General features: G+C 36.1%; 1 protein-coding gene across 1 annotated transcript in view; it reads left to right on the top strand.

The window, feature by feature from the left end:
* grid1b (glutamate receptor, ionotropic, delta 1b) overlaps positions 1 to 24,390 on the top strand; it is a gene marked incomplete at its 5' end in the record, with an annotated part of 528,834 nt that overhangs the window by 4,126 nt on the left and 500,318 nt on the right. The window lies entirely within an intron of this gene.

Genomic DNA, 24,390 nt, shown 5'->3' with positions numbered 1-24,390 from the left:
TCAAGCTGGACTCAATAACAATTTTCCACATAATTGCAGTTGAGGATGAGTGCTCTGAAGTCTGAGCTTTCCAAAAGATCATTTTGAAAAGCGAAGAGAAAGAGAATGTCTTCTTCTGAATGGGCTAATGGCAGTTAATGATGCTGGGATTGAAGACAAATATGATGGTGATGATGATGGCGATGATTATTTCCGTTAGAAAATATACTCCATGACAATATTCTATGTTGGTTTTTGAAATTTTGTCACTGGGATCAATCTAAGTCCCAATCTTTGCTGAGGTCTTATTTGTCATTCTTCTTGCTCTGCTATTACTGGGACCTTTATGAACTAGTCTCCAATCACAGAGTATACTCACTGTGTTGTTAGTCGGTGTGCAGTTTTCCACAGTTCGACTGCTTTCAGTGTAATAGGTGTCTTTCAGGTTGGTTTGGTGAAGTGTTTTATTTCCCACAACACCTTGTCAAACCGGAGGAATAACACTAGCACACTTGGAGAACATCCTTATTCTGACAATGCTGTGTGACCTCACATATGGCACAGGGGAGCTTAACACTTTTTTTTTAATATAGCTTGTGTTAACAGAAAGAATGAAACTGTCTCAGTGTATTTTGATTTGTATCAACACACCAGGGATAAACTTTCATAGTGTATCACTGGCAAAATATTTGGAATGATTGTCACTTGTTTTTCGCAATTCAGGGGGAATGTATATACAGCACACACACCAGTCAAAAGGTTTGGAAACATTACTATTTTGATGTTTTTGAAAGAAGTATCTTATGCTCATCAGTCCTGCATTTATTTGATCAAAAATATAGACAAAAACCCAGTAATATTGTGAAATATTTTTACAATTTAAAATAATGGTTTTCTCTGTGAATATACTTTAAAATATAATTTATTTCTGTGATGTAAAGCTGAATTTTCATCAACCAAGCAGTTTTTCTGGATTCTTTGATGAATAAAAAGTTAAAATAGAACAGCATTTATTTAAAGTAGAAACAATAAACACTACTGTTCAAAATTTGGGGTCAGTAATGTTTTTTCTTTTCTTTTTTATTTTTTTTTTTAAAAAATTAATACTTTTATTCATGAGGGATATGTTAAATTGATAAAAAGGGGATAGTAAAGATGTATATTGTTAAAAGATATCTATTTTGAATAAATGCTGTTCTTTTTTAACTTTTTATTCATCAATGAATCCTGAAAAAAGTATCACAGGTTAAAAAATGAAAAATTAAGCAGCACAGCTGTTTTCCCCCCTGTTTTTTAATCAAATAAATGCTGGCTTGATGAGCTTAAGATACATAAAAAAAAAATAGTAATGTTTCCAAACTTTTGTCCGGTACTGTGTTGTTTCCGAGATATGCTTCTAGTATACAATAATCTGTTATCTTACAAACAATTGTCATTATTTTCTACTGGCCCTCTGCTTTGGTGATCATCTGTGATCGTCCAGTTATGTTCGATCTCCTGCATGGATGTGTTGTCATGGTAGTGTGGTTGAAATGCAGGGCAGTGTGCAAGTACCTTAGCGCAGTGATGCTGTGCTCTCTTGACTGAATGCCCTGTTGATTTTGGCTCCGTGAACAGATTCCAGACCATTCAAGTCAGCCAATGGAGTTCTTTTTAGTTCTTTTTTTCCACAGTTGCCATTTCAAAATCGTAACAGTAGCCCACATTGTGTGCTGGTTTTGCCGGAGGAAAGCATCGGGGCTCATTTTATTATGCAGCAAACACATATTAAGCAGCAATAATGTTTTCAGCAATGATACTATAAGATGTTTCTTTAGTGATAAATGAGAATGATTTCTGAAGCATCATGTGATACTGAAGACTGGAGTAATGGCTGCTGTATTTTTAGCTTAAAATAAAAATAATCTTAGTAAGTAAGTAAGTCAAATTTATTTATATAGCACTTTTCACAGATAGACATCACAAAGTGCTTCACAGTAAAATGTAATACAAGAACAATTTAAATACATTTCACAAAATACAAACAGCAAACACAACAAACAACCATAAAAACCCCTCGACTAACCAAAAGCCTGCTTGAAGTGCAAAGTCTTCAGTTCTTTTTTAAAAGAATCAACTGAGTTTGCGCAACGTAGAACAAGAGGCAAAGCATTCCACAGCCTGGGAGCGACTGCCTGGAATGACTGATCCCCTCTAGTTTTAAAATGAGTGCAGGGAACAACTAATAGCATCTGATCTAAAGACCTGAGACTCCGGGTAGGAGTGTGAAGCTGTATCAGGTCAGTGATGTAGGTAGGGACTTGGCCATGCAAGGCTCTAAAGGTAAGAACCAGGATTTTAAAATGAATTCTATACTGGACTGATCTTATATTTGATTTTATATTTATATTTAATCTTATATTTGAAATATATTAAAATTGAAAACTGCTTTAAATGACCTTTTCACAATATTACTGTTTTACTGTATTTTTGATCAATAAATGCAGCCTTGATATAGCCTGGAAATCCAGACCTAAATCTGAAAGATTAATGGTCTGGCATCGACTAATGAAAATCGGCCAGCTCGAGGGGCGGCACCAAGCATGCATTTGAAAATCTCACTGCACGCAATTGGATAACACTACGACCAATCACAACAAAGCCCCACGCTTAGCTACCAGCGGAGCTAACTGGTAGATTAGACTCTTACCGTATCCGGTCGGCAAAACAGCAAAAACGCCCTTCTTGCAAAGGAACGATTCGAGCGCCGTCTTCTGTTCCTCTTTTAGATAAAAAGCCAAGTCTAACTCGTTCATTGAAGTGGCCAAAGCCATTTCAAACAACTGGTGTTCATCCATAGCCATCTTGCAGTGTTTACTAATGACTTCGACGTCACAGCGCTGTCGTCAACTGTTTAGCTCGCCTCTGGCCCGCCTATATCAGATAACCCGATGTGATTGGTGCAGCTCGGATACAAGGGCATATTTAATGAGCATCATTACTCGACACCAGAGTAAATTCAACTTGTGCTCTCACGAGAACTCTGGATTTCCAGGGTAGCCTTGATAAGCATATGAACTTCTTTCCAAAACATGAAATAATCCCTACAGACCACAACATTTTAGGGTGAAATATGACCCTGAGATTCACTTTACCCGTTCTTAAGTAACATCACTGTATTTTCAATCCTCAAGGTTTTACTGTTTTTGTTGCCAGTACAGGGTAATGTAATGTAGTCAAATAGCTTAAGGAATCATCTGCTAATATGACTAGAAGCTTAGTATCAACAATATAGGATATCCCTGTGAATTGTTCATTAAATCATTGCCTATTGCCTGAAGTTGATCTTAGATTAATACGCCCCCAACCCCAACTCCCACCCCCACCCCAACACCAAACCCAACCCCCAAATTGAATTTGTATCAATTGCTGTGCGTTGCTTTATAATTGACAATTTGTTAGTTCACCAAGTTTAATTTGGTTAGTTTGGCATAGCACTCCAACTGCTTTATTATTGGAAAAGCAATATGCAAAAGTAATGTTATGATGATCACATACTGCGCACACTGCATCTAAAAATGGTTGTGACTTTCTTAAGTGCTTCTTTTACACAGTTTGATAATCTACTGCAGTGACAAACACATTCCACAACCAAATTAAATTCTGAAAAGTTCAGTTTAATTAATCCACAGGGCTCAACGTTAAGGGCTCAACTGCTGCACACACGACACTTATGATACAGCGTGCGAGTACCAAACTGAGAGGAATGTGTTGACATTCCTCAACTGGTACTTTCATGTCTATGTGCGCTTGAATATTTAAATTGGCAATGGCTTAAAAATGCGCAAATGATCAACTTCTGTAAAGATGCAGCACTGGCCTGATCCGGCAAGTGACAGGGAATTTTTTTAAGGGAATCACTCCCACATTGAAATGCAGTTGCCACTCACGAAACTGTGCACTGTGTATGCCATGGGAATATTTGAGGGATAGTTTATTGCTTCTCAACAAGTTTGGGCTTTGCTGTCTACTTTTTTTTTGTACAAATTCACTGGATAATTGTTATTCCGGTACTGAGGAGCCGCTTTAATTCCTGCTATCCAGCACAAATACAATAAACATGCACTATGCTCCTTTGACTATTGAAGAGAAAAAGGGCAAGCTAGACAGCTCATTGATATGATCATAAAAAGCGTTTCACAAGAATCTTTATCAATTAAGCAGAGAACAGATTTAATCAAACGCAATAAGACAAGTGATGGGAATAACGCCGTTATAAATAAACAGCGTTACTAACGGTGTTATCTTTTTCGGTAACGAGTAATAAAACAAATTACTGTTTCCCCCGTTACAATGCCGTTACCGTTACTGACAATAAAATGCGGCGTTACTATAATTAAGCTCACTGAAGCGGTTTTCATCTGAGTATGTTCTTTCTCAGCCATAGGACCTGCAAAGTTTTTTTCTCTGGTATGTGTGTGTGTTTATGAGGTGCCGGACTGGACAAAAGCGAAGCGAACAATGCGCGAGAGAGAGCGAATGTGTCCGAGCATTATATGGTTAATAAATTAATTAAATAAATAAATTACAGATTTCAACATTAGAATAATCTCTGTAGCCTATTAGTATCATCTGCAATGTTTTAATTAATTTACATGTTTATAAAAATAAAACCTAAAAATAAGAGGGAACGTTCTCTTTAGGTTATAAAATAAAACCAGAAAATAACCTGCAGGGAACGTTCCCAGAAAACATCTTTGTTTGACTGGCTGTGAACACGTGCGGCAAACACGACTATAATGTTTTATTATTACTATTTATTTGTGGTACATTGTTCAGTGTTCAGTATTATATTGAGAGCACTTCTTGTTAAGCTGTTTACTTTTGTGAGGAAGAAAATACTTCAAGTATGCTACAGTACTGTATGTCCACCAGTTGTGAAGTTGTGTGACAGTTTTATCATTTTAATTTGCACTACAAAGAGTGTATGTATATTTTTTATTATTATTTATTCATTTTTGGTACATTTCTTAAGAAGCGTAATTTATTTTTAGACTTATTTGTTGGCCATTTGTGGTCTGTGCAATATTAAATATTATGGTTCTAAACCATCTATTGTCTTTTATTGTTCTACTATAGTAATGATAATATTTTAAATAATATACTGAATTGAATAGGTGTCTCTCACATTGTCCCACAGCAACATTAAAATAATGTAGATTAGTGTACAATGTTTTATACTAATAATTTATTCTATTTAGTGTCCATTTCATTCATTTAACATTTGATATGGGGGCATCCAATTTATTTGACATATTTGAACATTTAAAAAAATAAATAATAATAATTCCCTGGTAATTATTTACTTTTATAATGATAGTGATAATGAACTCAGTTACTATTTGTGAGAAGTAACTAGTAACTATAACTAATTAGTGATCGACCGATGTATCGGTTTACCAATATTTTTCCCGATATTTAAACATTTTCCCATAATCGGGTATCGGTTTTGTAATATCGGATTCGCCGATAAACGGCGCCATCTTGTGGCCGTTTTGAGAATTCCGCCATTGCATCCCGCGTCTGAGGAGATCAGTCAACAACAACTCTGTGCACAGGTAAAGTATATGTTCTGCTTGCTTTGCTTTAATTATTCAACTTTATTTAACATAACAGACATGCAAAAATGAGATTTGAGACATAAATGCCTGATATAGTTTATTTATGCAGCTTGGTTCTAAAAAATTGAGACGAACTCATGGAGTCACGTAGCGTAATCCGTCATGTCCTGCCCCAATAAAGACGTAGCTTTACATGAATTAAATAAAACAGACATGAATGAGTGCATGTTGAAAATAAAAGCGCTGAATTTAATTCTCTATCTGTTGTATTTGATCACCATTAGTCTCGAAAAAAAAGTTCGTTCATTGCTGAGCACTCACTGGGTTGATGATCAGGAATGCTCAAGCACGGCCACTGAATGAAACTTTTGACAAGATTATCGTTTAAACACCCTAGATTATATTATCATTTACTACATAGCAATTATTTCGCTTATACACATCTAAATATAGGCCTACCGCTTTGTGGAAATTAATTATTTATTATCTCCACGCGCGATCGCGGTAGACTAAGTTATAGTTCTGTGTAAATGCATATAAACAGCACTTTGTCAGTTGGCATTTCATGATCTAGATTCAGTCTTGATCATGAAATGCCTACTGACAAAGTGCTGTTTATAGTCTCGAAAAAAAAGTAATTGGATGTCATGTATTTACTGCATTTTACCTGCTATAAATACATGCTCAGTTTTAATGTTATTTTAAGATGCAGTAGAATTAAAATAACAGCAAAACACAGCATTTTCTTTCCGCGTACCCCCTCTGTCACCTCATGTACCCCCAGGGGTATGCGGACCCCAGTTTGAGAACCGCCTGCTAAAGCGCCTGCTAAATGCATAAATGCAAATGTTAAAAACACAATGCTAATTTATGTCCTCCAATCTTGTGCACATCTCACTCCGAGCATGTGCCTAAAGCTTTTCCAGAAATGGTTGTCCAGTTGGTGTTCAACCACATCAGATATTTGTTGTTTGAAATTTTTTAAAACTATGATGAATTAACGTGTAAAAAAACTCTGTGTTTTTCCTTTGTGAATGATTAATTCTGATGATATCATCCGTCGCAGTCCCTGAAACATTTCAAAGGTGTTATACTTGTGTATTCTGATCAATTGCCAATTGTTCATCAGAGACTATACACTCTATACACAGATTAGCAAAAATGTGCCTGTGGAGACATTTGTGCAAAATGATATTACATTGATTCTTTAAAGTGTCTTTCAAAAGCTTGTAGAGTTTTTTTCCTAAACAGATGTATGTGAATCTGACAACGTGTTATTATGTTTTGTTTTTTTGTATGTAAAAGTTACCTAAAAGGTTAATGCTCTATCGCATTTGAAAATAGTGTACCATCTTCACTAAACTCGACCCTAAACCTAACCGTTTTGTTAACAAAACCAAACGTGGTTACAGATATGGATGCTCATACTAAAAAGCGAGTGGCAAGAATTCTCCAAACGTTTATGTTGGCCCCCCTGCTGTACTCGTCCATGCCTCTGAGATGACTTGCACAGCCCCAGTGGAGTTGTAATGGAGTTATTTGAATGCCATTGAGGAAGACGAGTCTTTGGACCTCTGTGTCCGTTAGGAAACGCTAATGTTCGAGGTATATGCACATATATTTTTGGCCTGTACTGCTCGATTTTAAACCATTCGGTATGCAGACATGAGTGTGTGGGATGCGTGCAAATGAAGTAGCAAAGTGTATCATATCGTCACATACACGCACATCAGCAGCCCACACACACTCGAAACACTAACATGGGACCTTTATTCTGAGCTGTGCATGTAAGCAGTGTATCAATCCTTCACTGACCATAGAGAGAATGACATGGCTCTGAGGGTCTCTGATTCTGTGATTTGCTCTTGATCTAAATTACCCTGCATGGGACCTTAAATGTGCTTTCAACACAAATAAATTAGGTTAATTACCTTGTTACTCAAGCTAGCCGTCTGATTGCCAAATTGCACAGTGTTTCTGTAAAAACAACATATTTGTCCACTTTGGGCAGCACCCTGCTTATTTCTCCGAGTAGAATGTGTTCATGCTTAACTGCCTTATTCATGCAGAAACATAATTTGAATTTGAAAATATCATTTGCAGATATTGCCTTCACTTTTTGGCTCGGTTCTGTGTTTGAAAGCTGGCTGATTAAGACATTTCTAATCACTGTCAGAAGCTCTCCACATGGATCACTCACAATTACTGTGATTGTGCCAAAACTATGCTGATTTGCTGCTCAAGAAACATGTATTATTATTATTATTATTATCAATGTTGAAAACAGTTTTTGCTGCTTAACATTTTTGGGAAAACAATGATACCATTCAAACATTTGTGGTAAGATTAAAAAGAGATTGAAATGTATTCATTAAGGATGCATTAAATTGATCAAAAGTAACAGTTATAGTGTTACAAAAGATGTATTTTTAATAAATGCTTTAATAAATTTTAAAAATCAATTTAATAAATGTAAATAAATACTGTTCATTGAACATTTTATTCATCAAAGTATCCTGAAAAAGAATCACCATTTCCGCAAAAATATTAATCAGCAAAACCCTTTTCTCAACAAAGATAATAATAATAATCTTGAACACCAAATCAGTGTATTGGAATGATTTTTGAAGGTAATGATGCTGAAATTTCAGCTTTGCCATCACAGAAATAAAGTATAGTTTAAAATATATTCAAATAGAAAACAGTTATTTTAATTTGTAATACAATTTTGCAATATTACATTTACTATTTCACTGTGTTTTTGATTAAATAAATGCAGCCTTGGTGAGCATAAGATACTTCTTTCAAAAACATAAAAAGTTTTAATGTTTCCAAACTTTTGACAGGTACTGTACATGCATGCTCAAATTCAACAAAATAATTTAAGTAAACTAGTGTAAAATCTAATCTTAAGCAAGGAACTGAATTAATTTTTTCCCCCGTTTTTCAATAAATGAACAAAAGAAAAATGCTATTTGGTCATTTCCATATTGGTGTAAGGACCACCCATTAGCCCAACGGCGGAATCCAACGGCCTGGGCGAAGGAATAATGCGTGTATGTCTTTTCAGCGCTCCAGTGAAGTTCGCTTAATTTATTTGAATTTAGTTTCAATATTACTTTAGCTCTACGCTTAATCTGACTCAAATTTCAAATGATAATCAAATTTAGATCATGTTTCTGATTAGAAAATAATCATAAATATTGATTATGAATTAATTTAGATCTTTGATTATTCTGAGTATCCCATACTTTCAATTATTAATTCACTTGCGTGGATTTCACGGACACAGCCTCGCCAGTCTGATCTCGGTCAGAGGGTGCAGGGTTTGCTAATACCTCTTTAGTTGGTTGCCTACTGCTCACTCATACAGAAAAGTGTAGTTTATTTAGCCACTTCCGTACAACTTGCCAAGTCAGTGATAGACAGAAATCAAAAGGTCTTGAGATGACGTGCCTACTTCTCCGTTCATATATGCGCCTTTAGTTTGACCTATCCTGGACACAGAGCTGCGGTAGCGCCAGCCTCCTCATAGTCTACTAAAATAATGATTTCAGAAAATTTCAGAATAAATCAAGATGTAACATTTATTTGTCAGGTAAAAATGTATCATCCCAATTACACAAGTAAATGATTAAAAGCCAATTCAGAAATAATAAATACATGTCATCATTTACTCAAAGATGATTCTAAAAGTAAGCAATGTATTCCTGACAGAGACACATTCTCGTAGGATTCTCCTACGTTCTCAATCTTTCTCATTAAACCAAAGACTGCAGTGAAATTAAGACCATTTTCCCAATCGCACTGAGACACTTAAAATGATACCAAACATGAAAAGGAAAAAATAATATATTCACAAGATACATCATATGTGATATAGACATTCTTAATGAACTTTTTCAGTGACTTGAGGAGGGAGAGGGGGGATGAGTTGAAGTCAAACAAGGAGACAAGGAGATAAGTTTGGGCTGGACAATGTCCTGTGCTCTGTCTTTGCTATCTCCTGTCCAGGGTGCATTTTATGGCTTTATTGCAGGGTGAGTTTTGTTTTAGCAGGAAAATCAGTCCTTACATTGGTTAAAAAAAATGACACTAAATGCTAGTTCATATCCTAATGATACCTTATCCTAATGATACACTTTTTTATAAAACTTACAGGGCAAATAAAAAGGTGCATTAAAATCATTGCTACATTTACAATGCTGCTGTATTATATATCTCTAGCAAAAGCATTGTACATAGATGATGAATATTCAGTTTATCACCCAATCCTATCTATGATTGTGCTTGCTTTTGATTGGAATATTGTACCAGGATCAATAAAAGCTTTTGGTCCTGGAACGCATCCTTTCTGTCAAAATCACAGTGTCCGCTTCTTTAAAATGAACCAAAGGCGCTGCAAGGCCCAATAATGTTTTCATCTCATTTTGAGTATCATCAGAAATGCCTCTGGATGCACCTTTAACTATATTAAAATATCTTGATGCATCTTTTCTGTCAAAATCACAGTGACCTTTTCTTTAAAATGAAGCAAGATCGCTACAGGACCCAAGCTCGTTTTCTTTTTCATTTTGAGCATCATCAGAAATGCCTCCAGTTGTACCTTTAACTATATTACAAGATCTTGATGGATATGATTTACAGTTGGATAAGATTTACAAGTTACAAATTTTTTTGCATCATATCAATGCCAAAATGGGAATCATATATTGCATCTAGCAACAATATAGCATCTGCATTCCCCTAGCTAAAACAGTAGAGCATGGTGCTAGCGATGCCAAGGTCATGGGTTCAATTCCCAAGGGAATGCATGAACTGATAAAAAAAATGTTTACCTTAAAAATTCATCGTATATTGCTTTGGATAAAAATGTCTGCCAAGTATCCTATAAAGGGCATAGCCTTCATTCCAGACCAGTTTCAAATGTGTGAGCTCAGCATTGTGTTCTCTCTGAACATCAAATAGCAGAAGAGATGCAGAGGGATGCATATGATCATGGCATCAGGAGATTGAGCTCTATCTCCTTAGCAATCGAACCACGTCCATACGCCGTTACAGTCAGTGTTGGCTGACACTTCATGTGAAAGATGTCCATTGTACGGGAGAGGAAACAATGCGGGGGAATTAGTCAGACTGCAAAGGTTTCACTGATCTATCTATGGCGGATAGAGTTTAAACAGCCAGAAGCATCGCTGAGGAAGGGATAAACATCTGAAAAGTGCAATCCCAGTCCTATCTGAAGAGAGATATACTGCTGGGACTGTGCCGCGGCTTCATCCATTAGCCGAGCCGGCGCTTCGAAGCCGAGTTCCCGGGATAATTAATTTGTAAACGTTTCCCAGTTTCCAGTGCAGTGCATCTAATCTGTGTGCAGTACAGCTTTATAATGGAGAGACAGCATGTCAGCCATGGTACCTGATAAAACACTTCTGTGTGTAAACGCTGATGTGCTGTGGCCCTTTAGGTAGCCATTTAGGAGTCACACTTTTGAGAACTCGAGGCTCCACAAATATTTGAGACTTAACTTGGATTTTATCACCGTTTCTTGCGGATTGACTCAAACTCGACCTGTTGACCTGAGACAAATCGCTTTTTCAGAGGCTAAGCCTCGCCCTTTCTTTGTTGAAATGGATCTAGTGTGTGTAGTGATTGTTGAGAGAGCTTCAAATGTTTTTGGATAAAAAATCCGATCAGCCTGTGATGTCACTGAAAGCAACTTTTTCTGCCATCCGCCTGTGTGAAGATAAGAACGTTAATCATGTCTGGACCTGTTTGATAGCAACTACTGTAGCTGATTTAGAGACTTTGATCATTAGATCAAGAAACTGTTTAGGCCCCTAGTGGAAATTTTCCACAAAAAAATAATAATAAAGACTAGCGGCATCAATGATGACATGCTGTCTGGCTTCAAATATGACTGCTATCCTATATATAGGTTGTTGCTAAAAATGTTATTTCAATAGATTTTCAAACTTCAGTTATGTGCAAAAAACAAAGTAATAAGCCACAAGAGGCTGGGCGTAACAGCACTTTTACTTTGAGGCTGTGTTGATACAGCAATAGACATCAATATAGTGCAATTGTTTTGCAATACTTTTGGCTCTATTATTTATTTATTGCTGTGCTTATTCATAAATATTCCTAAAGCCAATTAATAAAGAAGTAGTTTCTCTAAATATCTGAAACATACTGCAATGTGTATCATACCTTGAAGTTCAAGTGCTAGATTTAAAGAGTTAAATCCAACCCTGATAAAATCACTGCTACACAAAGCCTCATGTGGCTCATTGCTTTTATAAAATTGCAGCAACATACTGTAAGTATGATGAAATTGACAAATCATTACAGTGCTATAATACAATCAAAACAATACTTATGATTACTCTGCATATTTAAGTGGGCAGGTGAGGTAATGGGGTAGATGACTTTCAAAGTGAAGTAGCGTTTGTTCTCGTTTTCTTTGACAAACCCCCTTGCATTGGCGTGTTGGAAGAGCTGCATGTGTATATGCATGTGCTTGGCTTCGGCAACTTAATGACCATTTCTGTACCAATGGCCTGTTGATAGCATTTTTGGATTCTCTTAGAGAGTAGACGATATCGGGATTCACTTCTTCCTTCTAGCGAGGTGGTTGAGACTTACGGCCCAATTTGTTATTGTTTTGTCTGGCCTTTATTAATTCCCCAAGAGGCATTACTGCATCTTAACCTGAATAGCATTTCTATAGTACCTTCGGTGGACAATTTTCTTTCTTCATAAATTGTCAACCCTTTGTGCTCCGGCTTCTAGATCATTTATTTGAACCGTCTGTGTAGGAAATATCATCTTTTTTAGGGTCCCCCACCCTATAAAAGTTTGGGTGGCGTAGTCGATTAAAGGAGAACTCCGGTCAATTTTAACATTGAGCTCATTTTTTTGTAAATTTGGAGTGCTGTCAATACAGAGAACAACGACAAAAATAGGTGTTGCCTACACCATGTTATCCTCTTTTTAAAATTTGCACCCTGTTGACTTCAATGGCGCAAGTTTTAAACCTGCTTTTAGCCTCTTAACCCTCTGATGGTCTTCGTTTAGCAGTCACACTGGGGGCCTTCCAGGTCATAAATGACCGGACACCTAAAAATGAAACTTCCTCCATCCCAGTAAAAACCAATGCAATTTATTTTTGTTCTATAATATTTATTCTTTTTAATTTAGAATTTTGAGACAATTTGATTGAACTTATTAATATTTATGCAATATTTATAGTCCATTTTTTGCCATTGAAAATAATGTTTTTTTTTTGTTTTTTTTTTTTTATTTTGAAAAAAAATTCTATGCAGTATTTTCGGGTAAAATAGAGACTAGGCTTTCAGAAAAAAAATAAAATAAAAAAAAATTCATCAATTTATTAATCATAAAATTAAATAAAACATGTTATTGCATGGGTTTACCACTAGATGCCTGTATAGCTCTAAATGGAGATGTTTGTGAATTCTAGTTGTTTTTGGACCAAATTACTTACTTATAAGATGTGGATTGAATGTATTTTTTTAGAAATTCTCAAATAATACTTTTTGCCAAGGTTTATAACATTTTATTAATTATTATTTTAATAATTTTAATAATTATTATATTAATTATATATACATATATTAATTATAATTATTAATTATGTTATGTTTTTCACTCTTGATGTTTTAGAGCTTCACCCCTTCATTGCTGAGCATTTTTTTTCTGCATCGTGGCTGATTTTTAGAGAATTTTTGTGTTTTTGTCAATTTCCCATTCATTTCCTATGGGGGTAATTTTGACCGAAGACCAAAATCATAACTAATTTTTTTACGACCACTTAGCATGCTCGGATCATGAACTCAATTTTTTTGTGTGTTCACATACCTAATGCCAGAAAAGTCACCAAGTTTCATAACATTCTGATGAAGCTGTGATTTTTAATAATTCAAAACAGATTTTTGTAATCTGAATTTATTGGTGTGTATGTGTATAAACGTGTGTTTGTATGTGTGTGTGTGTGGGTGGGTGTGAATTTTTTGCACTCTTGATGTTGTAGAGTGTCACCCCTTTACTGCGGTGTACTTTTTTTTAGAATCGTGTCCGATTTGTAGATTGTACAGACAAAAATTCAGAGAATTTTTGTGTTTTTGTAAATTTCCCATTCATTTCCTATGGGTCGGTCATTTTTGACCGAAGACCACGAGTGTGACTCTTTTTGTTTACGACCACTTAGCATGCTCGGATCATGACCTCAATTTTTTTTTGTATTCACATACCTAATGCCAGAAAATAGTGCTGGGCGGTTTACCGGTTCATACCGAATACCGGTGTTTATTTTTGTTACGATATGAATTTTTAATATACCGCAATACCGGTGTATGTCGCTTTAATCGGAACGCGGCGCTGCGCGACACAGTCTCACCCCTCATTTACAACACACGTCTGCGGCGCATTACAGCTGCGACAAGGTTTTATTCCGTCCTCCACGCGGTGCGTCAAAATAGACTAGGCGCCTATATTTAGCGAAGCGGCGCGGAGAGCCGCTTCTGGGAAGCTTCGATCTGAAACACAAGCATTGACTAGAATGGGCACGAGACGTGTGGGGGTGAGAGTGCCTTTTTTCTCGCGGAGCGCGTGTTTTTATACTGTATTAACGTATCTGAACTGATCTGACGGTCTTTAGAAAAGTTTCTTTGTTATTACGATTGAATCTTTCTTTATCTTTCCTGATAAAGCAGTGTTTATGAGCGTTGCTGCTTTGTGTACAGCCGTTACCGGGGAAACCACTGTTTCTGCCGCTCCTAAAGCGCGTCCTGCTGGCACCTCTTTGTAAACAGCCTTGCAAACCTGTATTATTAATATTAGTGTGGATTTTTTCTATAATATTCACTCATGACAATAAAATAGGGCATTATAAGTAAATCTACTGCAGTATTTCCTCTCTCACTCAGTAGAAAATGTGGTTAACACCCATCATGCTTGGGAAAAAAAAAAACCGGTTAAAACCGTGAAACCGGTATAATTTAGAAAAAAACCGTGATGTTGATTTTTGGTCAAACCGCCCAGCACTACCAGAAAAGTCATCAAGTTTCATAACCTTCCGATGAAGCTGTGATTTTTAAAATTTCAAAACAGAAAATTTTTCGGTCAGAAATGACCGAGGACCATTAGCCTCTTAACATCCTTGATGTGTCATTACAAGTGCACAGCTAATGTCAGTGATTCCTTCAGAGTGATCACGGGTGAATCTGACTGCAGTAGATGTGAAAGATATTAATAAAAATGATGTTATTTCAGCCAGCGCACATACCTGTATTTTCTTCCTGTTTTCGTTCGAAGTCCATAGTAATCGATTGTCGAGTTCACACGCGTGATCATAGGTAACTAAACCTATGCGTGTGAACTCGACAATCGATTACTGTTCAAGAAACAACATTCTTTTTGTTTGTATACAACAAAAGGAAGGTAACCTAGACACTTGGTATTAAGATGCGTTTTGGTCTATTGGATCACAAGTAGATGAGGGAGACACATTCCCAATTACACCTGGTGTTTTAATCCGTCTCTTTTGTCCCCTCTCCTGATTTCTTCGAGGGGAGGGTCTATGGGTGGGTAAATCTATGGGATTTATTAGATCTTTCAATCTAATGGCCAAAATAAGCTTGCGCAATTTACATATGAATGCGACCAAACACACAGAGAGCAGCAGCTTTTGTTTATGCTCTGATAGCCACAATACGACACCGAACTCTGTGAATGCGTGTTAGAAATCAGGAATGGTGAGAGACCACTGTTCTTGGTCTGTTTTTATCTTAAAGTGGTGGTATAATGCCCTTTCCACAGGATGTAAAATAAGTCTCTGATGTCCCCAGAGTGTGTATGTGAAGTTTTAGCTCAAAATTCCCTACATATATTTTTATATAGCATGTAAAAATTGTCACTTTTTGAGGGTGAGCAAAAACGCACCGTTTTTGTGTGTGTCCCTTTAAATGCAAATGAGCTGCTGCTCTCAGCACAGGGGGCGGAGCTCGTGTCCTTTTACCTCACACAGACATGCACTGGAAATGTCAATGTTTATGTTCAAACTGGAGTCAGACAATGATGGAGAAACTCAAGAAGAAGTGACAACATGTAGAATGCAACAGGACATTTCTAAATGGTTAGTTGATGAATTTAGGTAGCTTATGTGTAGTTATCTTCTAGTCATTGATTAGCATATTCTGTTATGATAATCTACAAATCTCATTCCCGGGGGCGTGGTTTATGTAAATTACAGGTTTAGTGATGTCACTAACCCGGGAGGAAACTTGTGTAGTCCCTACCAGCCGTTTGCTGTAGTCCTTAAAAAACGATTTCTTTAAAAGCAAATATCTTCCTTTGTAGTAACTTTGCAGATGTTGTTTATGCTCAAACAGCAACATTACACACTAACTAAAGTTAGAAAAGTGAAATCATAACCACCTCTTTAAAACCAAACTTGGGTCTTCAGCCGACAAAGTTGAAATCCCGTTTGGCTAGCGCACTTCCCACAATGTTTACGCATTAGGTCAGTAGGCGGAGAGTAGGCAGTCTTTTGTGGCTGTTTAGATGAGCTCTGTCAAATAAGTGAAAGTGACAGCAAACACAACAACAGCATAACATAAAATCAGTAAACAGTTACACAATCATTATCACAGCGTAATTTATTAATGTCGCAGTGCACTGCTGGGAACTCCAGTACTGCATCTATTAGCATGGTTTGTGGATATCACCATATTATTATCCACACATTCCACACCTTACTCAAAAAACCTCACACTTGACAGGAAGCAAATAATGAAAAAGCATACTTAATGACTATTTTAGTCCTTGGTGTACTTGCTGTTTAATGTTTGCATAGCATAAACAGTCTGTCAAGGCATACGGCTTGTCAAACTACCTTTTTAAATATGAGGAAGGAAGCATAAACTGACAACATACTGATAAGATACAGCTTAAATGTACTGTAAGTCACTTTGGATATAAGAATCTACGAAATAGTAGTAGTAGTAGTAGTAGTAGTAGTAGTAGTAGTAGAAAAGTGAAAGTATAAATTTGCAAAGCATAGAGACAGAGCGCAACGCATCATAATCTGAAGACCACGCCCACCCAGGGGGAAAACAGTCCAACGGTCTCCATTGACTTTGCATTGCGAGAGGCTGCCTCCTTGTCATTTCTTGCTTCTAACAAAAGACAGAATAATGCCTAAAAGCTGCTATGTGACAAGGTGTACAGCAAACAAGCTAAGAAACCCAGAAATAAGTTTTCATAAACTGTCGACCCCAAAAAACGAGCGTTTGAGGACATAAAAGTGGATACAGGCTGGAACGAATGGGTAAATTGTGGGATCCTGACACTCAGTATGCACTAAAAATACACTGCGTCTGCAGTAAGTTAAACATTCGGTCACTGGTGAGTCAAATATCCAAATGTCAGTTTAATATATTATATTTCTGTAAGATAAACTATCCTGTGTTGCCGATTACGGTCTCCTCCAGCGGGCGTACGTTAGTTCTCAGAGTAAGGAGACACACGCTCTGTCTCAACTGCCTGTATCCACTTTTATGTCCTAAACACTCGTTTTTTTGGAGTCGAGAGCTAATAAAAACATATGACTGGGTTGTTTGGCTTGTTTGCTGTACACCTTGTCACACAGCAGCTTTTAAGCATTTTTCTGTCTTTTGTTAGAAACAAAAAATGACGAGGAGGCAGCCTCTCGCAATGTAAAGTCAATGGAGACGGTTTGATTGTTTTCCCCCTGGGTGTGGGCGTGGCCTAAATACGCTCTGTCTCTATTTCTGCAAAGTCTGTTGCACTGCCCTACAATTTTTTTTTTCAAGATCTTTGTTTCCTTCTCTTTAACTTGTCACAGTAATGTATGTAATTTCGCTGTGATTTTTAAGAAAGTCAAAAAATCTCTAAAAAGTGCAATGAACAGGTTGTGTGGCACAAACATTGATTTTACTCAAAATGTAATGCTTTTTAAATTAAATTAAATTAAATTAAATTAAATTAAATTAAATTAAATTAAATTAAATTAAATTAAATTCCATAATAAATTAAAATCCATAATAAATTAAAATCCATAATAAATTAAATTCCATAATAAATTAAATAAAAATCACTTTCAGTGGGTCTATTATTTTTTTTTTATTTCATTATTTCATTATTTACTTGTCTCTGCATCCAAAACATTACACACATCAAACAAGTGGCATTTTGTTGTGACAGATGACTTGGCAAATGCACATCAATAAACCTCATAATTTATTTATTATAGAGAAAGGTCACCTTTAAAAAAAGGTGATGATTGCCAGCGCATTCTCAGGTGAAATGCTTTATATAATATGTCAATAGGTGTGATTTTCATCTTAGCTGTATAGAATGAAGTGTGCTTCATTCTGCTATTTATTGATTTACAGTTCCACAGTTATTTTATCGTTAACAGTGATACTTGTGATATTAGTGATATTTTTACTACACCAGTTAATTTGAGTTATTTTCTGTTTAGTTTATGCATGTTTTGTACGCTGCTGCCTTCATTTTTTAAGTACAATCAACTTTTTAAGTTTGAGTAATTTCAACTTAAATTGCATTAAACATATATATATATATATATATATATATATATATATATATATATATATATATATATATATATATATATATATATATATATATATATATATATATATATATATATTATATTACAGTGTACACTGATTTCTTTTGGATTCAATTAATCTTCTTAAATGCGCTCATTCAGAAAACATAAGATTGATTCAAGATCTAATAAAATTGCAGACACCTTGATTTAATTCAAACCACTTTTGGAAATAACAACAACATCTTGACTAGATCTCTGAGGAAATCATTCTACTTTTTTACATTCTGTTGACTTGCAAATACTGACTGGCCAGGTTATGATGTGGCGCATGTGTCCTTTGATTATGTGATTTTATTCTGAGATGCATAAATCAGTGATGTCTGGCCCCACATGAAACTGTTAAAACACTGCATGAGACTAATGAGACATTTAATCACATCAGCCTAACAGTGTATTTGGAAAATAAATTGTGGGAGAAGCCACTCTGTAACTTGTGGAGTTGTTGTTATAGTATCATGCCCTTTGGTAGTACCCTGATTTAGAATATTTAGTCACCCATGCTAAGCTTTAGTCACTCCTGCTGCTAAGCTAATTAGCAATGCTACATAGCTTTCCCGCAAGGCTATGTGTTCATGATATCAGAGTCTGGTGAGCCGTATTTACTAGGATCCCTGCTATTCAATGCAGCACATAATTTAGCAAGATGAGTAGTTTTGGGCTGGAGGCGGAGACTGGAGAATAAATTATTAATCATTGCAATCGGAATCACACAGGACTTTTTCTAATTGTGAAATAATTTGCTGTAGCTTATTTCAAAAATTCAATGCTGTTTGCAGGATTTTTTGCAGGGTACTCATGCAATTATAGTCAGTGAACGTATGCATACAATTAGGACAGGTTACATTAGTATGACGTGGACGTAAACAGATCATGCTTTTGTGCACAATAAGCATGCTATTGTGCAGTGCATTCTAAATCCTTCATTCCATTTATATATACATTTCATTCTATATATGTTTTGCGTGTCAACAATCAGCAGCATTATTGAAGAATGCACATGTGCTTGAACGCATAAGGGAACCCCAGAGTATTATATAAGAGGGAACCCGTGATGACTCAAACATCAAATAAAGCATAACAACAGGGCACAAAAATAGTTAAGTAGCCTTCAGATTCCATTGTTTGTTACAGCAGCATCTTGGAGAAATTACATTGTGGAGAAAGCTGCTGACTGAACGAACTGAATGTACATATGAGAGTAAAGTTTATAGAAATTACATAATAAAAGACATATATCATGTATTGAGTTAATCTGACATTAATTGCGATCTCAAATCTATTAATTGGTGGGGGTGGGAATCTTTAGGCACCTCACGGTCCGATTCTGATTCTGGCAGTCACGATCCGATACCAAAATGATTCATTAATAAGTTTACCGACTTGAAAATCTTAAAATCTTGGAAACAGATTTACACAGTATAAAATTAACTAGTAGACGTCAAGCTTAAAGCGTCATGGCAGAGCATACCTTTACCCTTTCGAGTTTACATTCGGAAAAACTGCAGGAATAAAATTGAGTTGAAATGTATTAATAGAGGTGGAATTTGCATTAATTCCTGCATTCAAAAGACACAAAATCCTGGAGGGACTTGTAAATCTGTTTGACTGACTGTAGTGTATTAAATTCTGAAATTGTGAGGTCATTTGGTTAAGAGAGGGAATTCTCATGATCGTTGTGGAAGGCAGAAATATGGCAGAACATTCAGCAGTGGTCCTGGCGTCCAAAGAGATGGAGAGGGAAGCACAAAAGAAGAGGGAACTGAGAGATGGATGCCTGAGGGGATTACTGTGAGAGAAGTAGGCAGTTGGTTTTTATGGTAGAATGCTAAAATTGCTAACATTAAAGCATAAAAATATAAAGCACACATACACACTCACACACATGCTAAGGGTTGCACAGACTATTCGACTTTAATGCTCTGCCAGAGATGCTCATTTTCATCATCAAATCAAGAGTTCTGTCAGGACCACTACCGTCAAATACTATTGACAGTTAGCATACAGTTTGGATTGGCGGTATGGTTCCTTTCTGGGCGAGAACTCCCTGCGCATCCATGCAGCCTAGCATGGATAAGAGCAGGGAGAGCAGCAATAACCCCCCTTGGGGTAAACAGAACAGAACCAACATGAATGTTTGCAAATATATTCAAGATTTTAAAGTACAACGTAATTCGAGAATTTATTCTGATTCAAGGGGAATCAGAATGCCAAATCCTGCCGGGGCGAGAGGAGGAGCTGGGGATGGAGGAGGGTAATTAGCTCCTGAGAAACACGATAGCTGCTGATAATACTGAAGAAGCTTATATATGTATACGGTGATAGGTGTCGTATTCCTATAGGTAGATGTGGATCAGGTAGGGGCAGCTGATGCGAGCTTGACTAACGTGACCTGCCAGAACTAACGCTACGCTTGATATTTAAGCTTGACCTCGACTAGTCGCTGATCGTGGCCTATAGAGGGTGCAACAGGATAAGAAATCTTTGAAGTCCACTTTTACCCTCTGTTTCCAAACAGTTCAAATGACAAATAAATGCATACTCTGAAAACACTCCACAATATATGTTTGATTATACCATCTGGATGCTTAAAATTGATCGGGTGAATTCATGTTTTAAACAGCTTAATGTACACGTAAGTTAATCGCCTTTCATACATGCACACACATACAAACAATAGCTCGCACATCATGAGCAGATCGCATGCACACAGAATCATTCAGTAGAGCAGAAATGCATTGTCAACATTGTTCTGCGATTTATCAATAAAATAGCTTAAAAACTGAAAAGTTCTGCCATATATTTCTTAGAGCCCACAGCTTCACTATTAGTTATGGAAGCTTGTTTCCGCTACAGAATAAAAAATAAATAAGGTAATAAGGTAATCACCCAATTCTGACGAGTTAACATCTTAGAATTGCGTGATATAAAGTCGCAATTGTGTGTTATAAAATCAGAATTGCGTAAAATAAAATCGCAATTGCATGTTATAAACTCAGAATTGTGAGATATAAACTCGCAATTCTGTATGACTTTATAACACATAATTGGGAGATATAAAGTCAGAATGGCATGATATAAAGTCGCAATTGCGTGTTATAAAGTCAGAATTGGGAGATATAAACTCAATTCACAATTCTGACTTTATAACATGCATTTGGGAGTTTATATTATGCAATTCTGAAGTCAGAATTGCAAGATAAAAAGTCACAATTATCTTTTAAAATGTTTTATTTGCAATTCTGAGAAATAAAGTCAGAATTGCAAGATAAAAAGTCACAATTATCTTTTAAAATGTTTTATTCTGTGGCTTTAACAGTAATTAGAATTAATTCACATGCAATAGCTTTCTCACTAATTCGCTAACCCGTGTTTGTCATCAGCAAATTGTTGACGTCGACTTAACTTTCATCACATAAATGTCAACTTTAAAAAATCTGAAGTTGTTAGCTTAGACACGCTGAATTAAAATTTTGATAACATTTGTCTCACAATCAGTCATTTAAATACCTCATGCTCTCTTCCTTTTTCTCTGTCCATTCATTAAAAATAGATTTGCAAAATCAAAATGCCTTAAGACGTGCAATATGTTAAGCATCTTAATAGCTATTAGGAAATTCTATGAATTCCATTAACATGTTTGGTCAATTTATTAGCTAAATTAAAATGATTATTCTCGTGCCATTATCATTTTCATTATCAATCCCTTATTAAGAAAAATCTGCAAGCTAGGGAAACAATGTCGTCTTAAAGACTGCATGACAAAGTGGCTAAGAATACCATCGGTCTCTGTAGGAGGCACAACACCTTCAATTATCAGTTACATGGCCTAACTATGAAACTGTGCAATTAAGCACCAATTTTCTCATCATATCAGCAGGTAGATATTACCTCTCTATACTAAGCTTTTATTAAGTGCTCCTGCACAGTACAGAAACATGGCAAAAATTCCCACTTTAGAAAAATGACATGAATTATGAAGGGCTTTATGATGGAAAAGAAAGAGCAACCTGTAAGTTCAAAAAGCACATAAGCTATCAAAGCCTTTTAAGTGCTGGCATGGTGTTGAATGATTCATAATTGTTCTCTATCTAATGTTTGTGTAGTTTGCTCTCGTTTTATGTTGCCTAGAAGTATTTTTTTCTCACTCTCCCTATTTATGCTAATTGTCTCGATTAGCATAGCAGAATGCCTAATGCTAAGTCATTTGAGATGCCTCTCTTGATTTGATGATGAAAATGAGCTTCTCTCCAAACTCACAAGCATGTTTTGGCGCGGTTCTACAGGGACTTGCCCTCAGCTGATTACACACTCGCACTCGCAAACTACGTAATAGCAAACTGATGTTCAACCAGAAAAATACAATCCAGTGGCCTGTTAATATACTGCTTAGGGACAATGTTGCTAGATGAAATGATAGAACTTTTGGGCTTTGCATTGGACCTGTCTTTTCCAGCATTAATCCTTGGACAGGGTTATTAGTACTTTTTGACTGTTGGAATTACTGCTAAAATAAAAGGTTGATTATTAGTATGATTTTTAAAAAAAAATCAAAAAATAACAACAACTTGCATTGACATTCAACAAAAAAACGGTTCTTAACCCATTTTACTTCTATAACGTGTTCTTATACTGCTTAGTTAAAACAGAATATTCAATGAAAAAAAGGGATGTATTCAGCCCTATGAAATGAAACACGAAGGGAAATGCTCAGTGGCGCTAGAAGCGAGATCAGTTTTCTCTGAAACAGATAAATGTGAATAAACTTTTTTTTTATTATGTTGGTTGTTGTACGTATAGCGGCAGTTCAAAAAAAAAGTTCAGTATGTAAAGTTAAAAATGTAATGCTGTACTGCATTTTAAAATAGTGTACATTAAACCATACCCTAAACCTAACCGATAGAGTTAACAAAAGCAAATGTGAGATAGAAATGCATTTGCTGAAGCAACCATGCCATTTTAAACTTGCCTCTATAAATCTCTGAGCTCTTTAATTGTGAGTGCAATCGCATCTGCATCGCAATGCTGTACCAGGTGAGCTAATAAGCAAGTTTATTTCGTCAGAAAATAAAACATACAGAGCTGATTATGTGACGCAAACGCCCAAAAGTCATTATGATCATGGACTGGTAAAAGTGTTTTGAGGTCATAACATAGCACTGATTTTATTAATCAATAATATGCCCCTGTTGTCATAATTTGTGTGAAAAGGAATATAAATTGTTGGTGTTTTACTGCCACTAGTGTTCATTTCACCTGGAAACTGCACCAAAAAATATGTAGATATGTTTTTGGAGTTTTGCAACATCATCACTGAAAAACTGAAAAGTATGTGTTCCTGTGACGATGAGGCAGGAATAAAGCGGAGAGAATCCAAATGCAAGTACTAAAGTTAATGAAAACAAACAGGGCGAACAGCAGAACTCAGAACAAGGAACTCAGAACAAGGAACTCAGGAATGGTTACAAAGAACAGCAAACAACTTCAACGACCGACAAACCACATCTGAAACACAGAGGTATAAATACACAAGCAGACAAGCTAAACAAGCTGAATTTTTTATTACATTACATTGCATTACATTTGACATTTCAGTAGGCTATTAATTCATTTAGCAGAAGTGTTCATCAAAAGTGAGAAGCTAGAGCAGAAGTGAAATGCGAGATTTAAAAAAAAATAGGACTTATTATGGATATTAAAAATTATATTAAAAATTCACAGACAACATGTTCACATTCATGGCAAAATTCAAACGGGACCAGAAAATAATTATTTTCTCCCATTCACTTGCATTGACGATTTTTCAACCTAGAGGTCCAGTGGGGTTAGCGGAAGGGGCGGGACTTACCAGCCCTATTCTGTTCTGATGTGTCTTGTCAATTGACCCTTTGCAGGGAGCTTGATTGACAGGTGATCTGACCAATCATACTTCGCCATCCACCATTTTGTCCGACAAAGCAGTCAGGATAGTTAGTAGATTAACAATGGGAGGATTTGAACTTGAAAAAAAAACGGAGTGTACTGACGCCTTTCCGTGGTTAAAACAACATTCCTTCTTATGTTTGTTCATGTTTATTTGAGGCTATAAATTAACTAGAAGGAAGAGATGATCGGTTCACGAGCAGCTTTAAC

The sequence above is a fragment of the Scardinius erythrophthalmus genome (genome assembly GCF_964197995.2).
Source record: "Scardinius erythrophthalmus genome assembly, chromosome: 18".
In the NCBI taxonomy this organism is placed as follows: Eukaryota; Metazoa; Chordata; class Actinopteri; order Cypriniformes; family Leuciscidae; genus Scardinius; species Scardinius erythrophthalmus.
The sequence above is the reverse complement of the archived record's forward strand: the minus strand, read 5'-3'. Positions and strand labels throughout refer to the sequence as shown.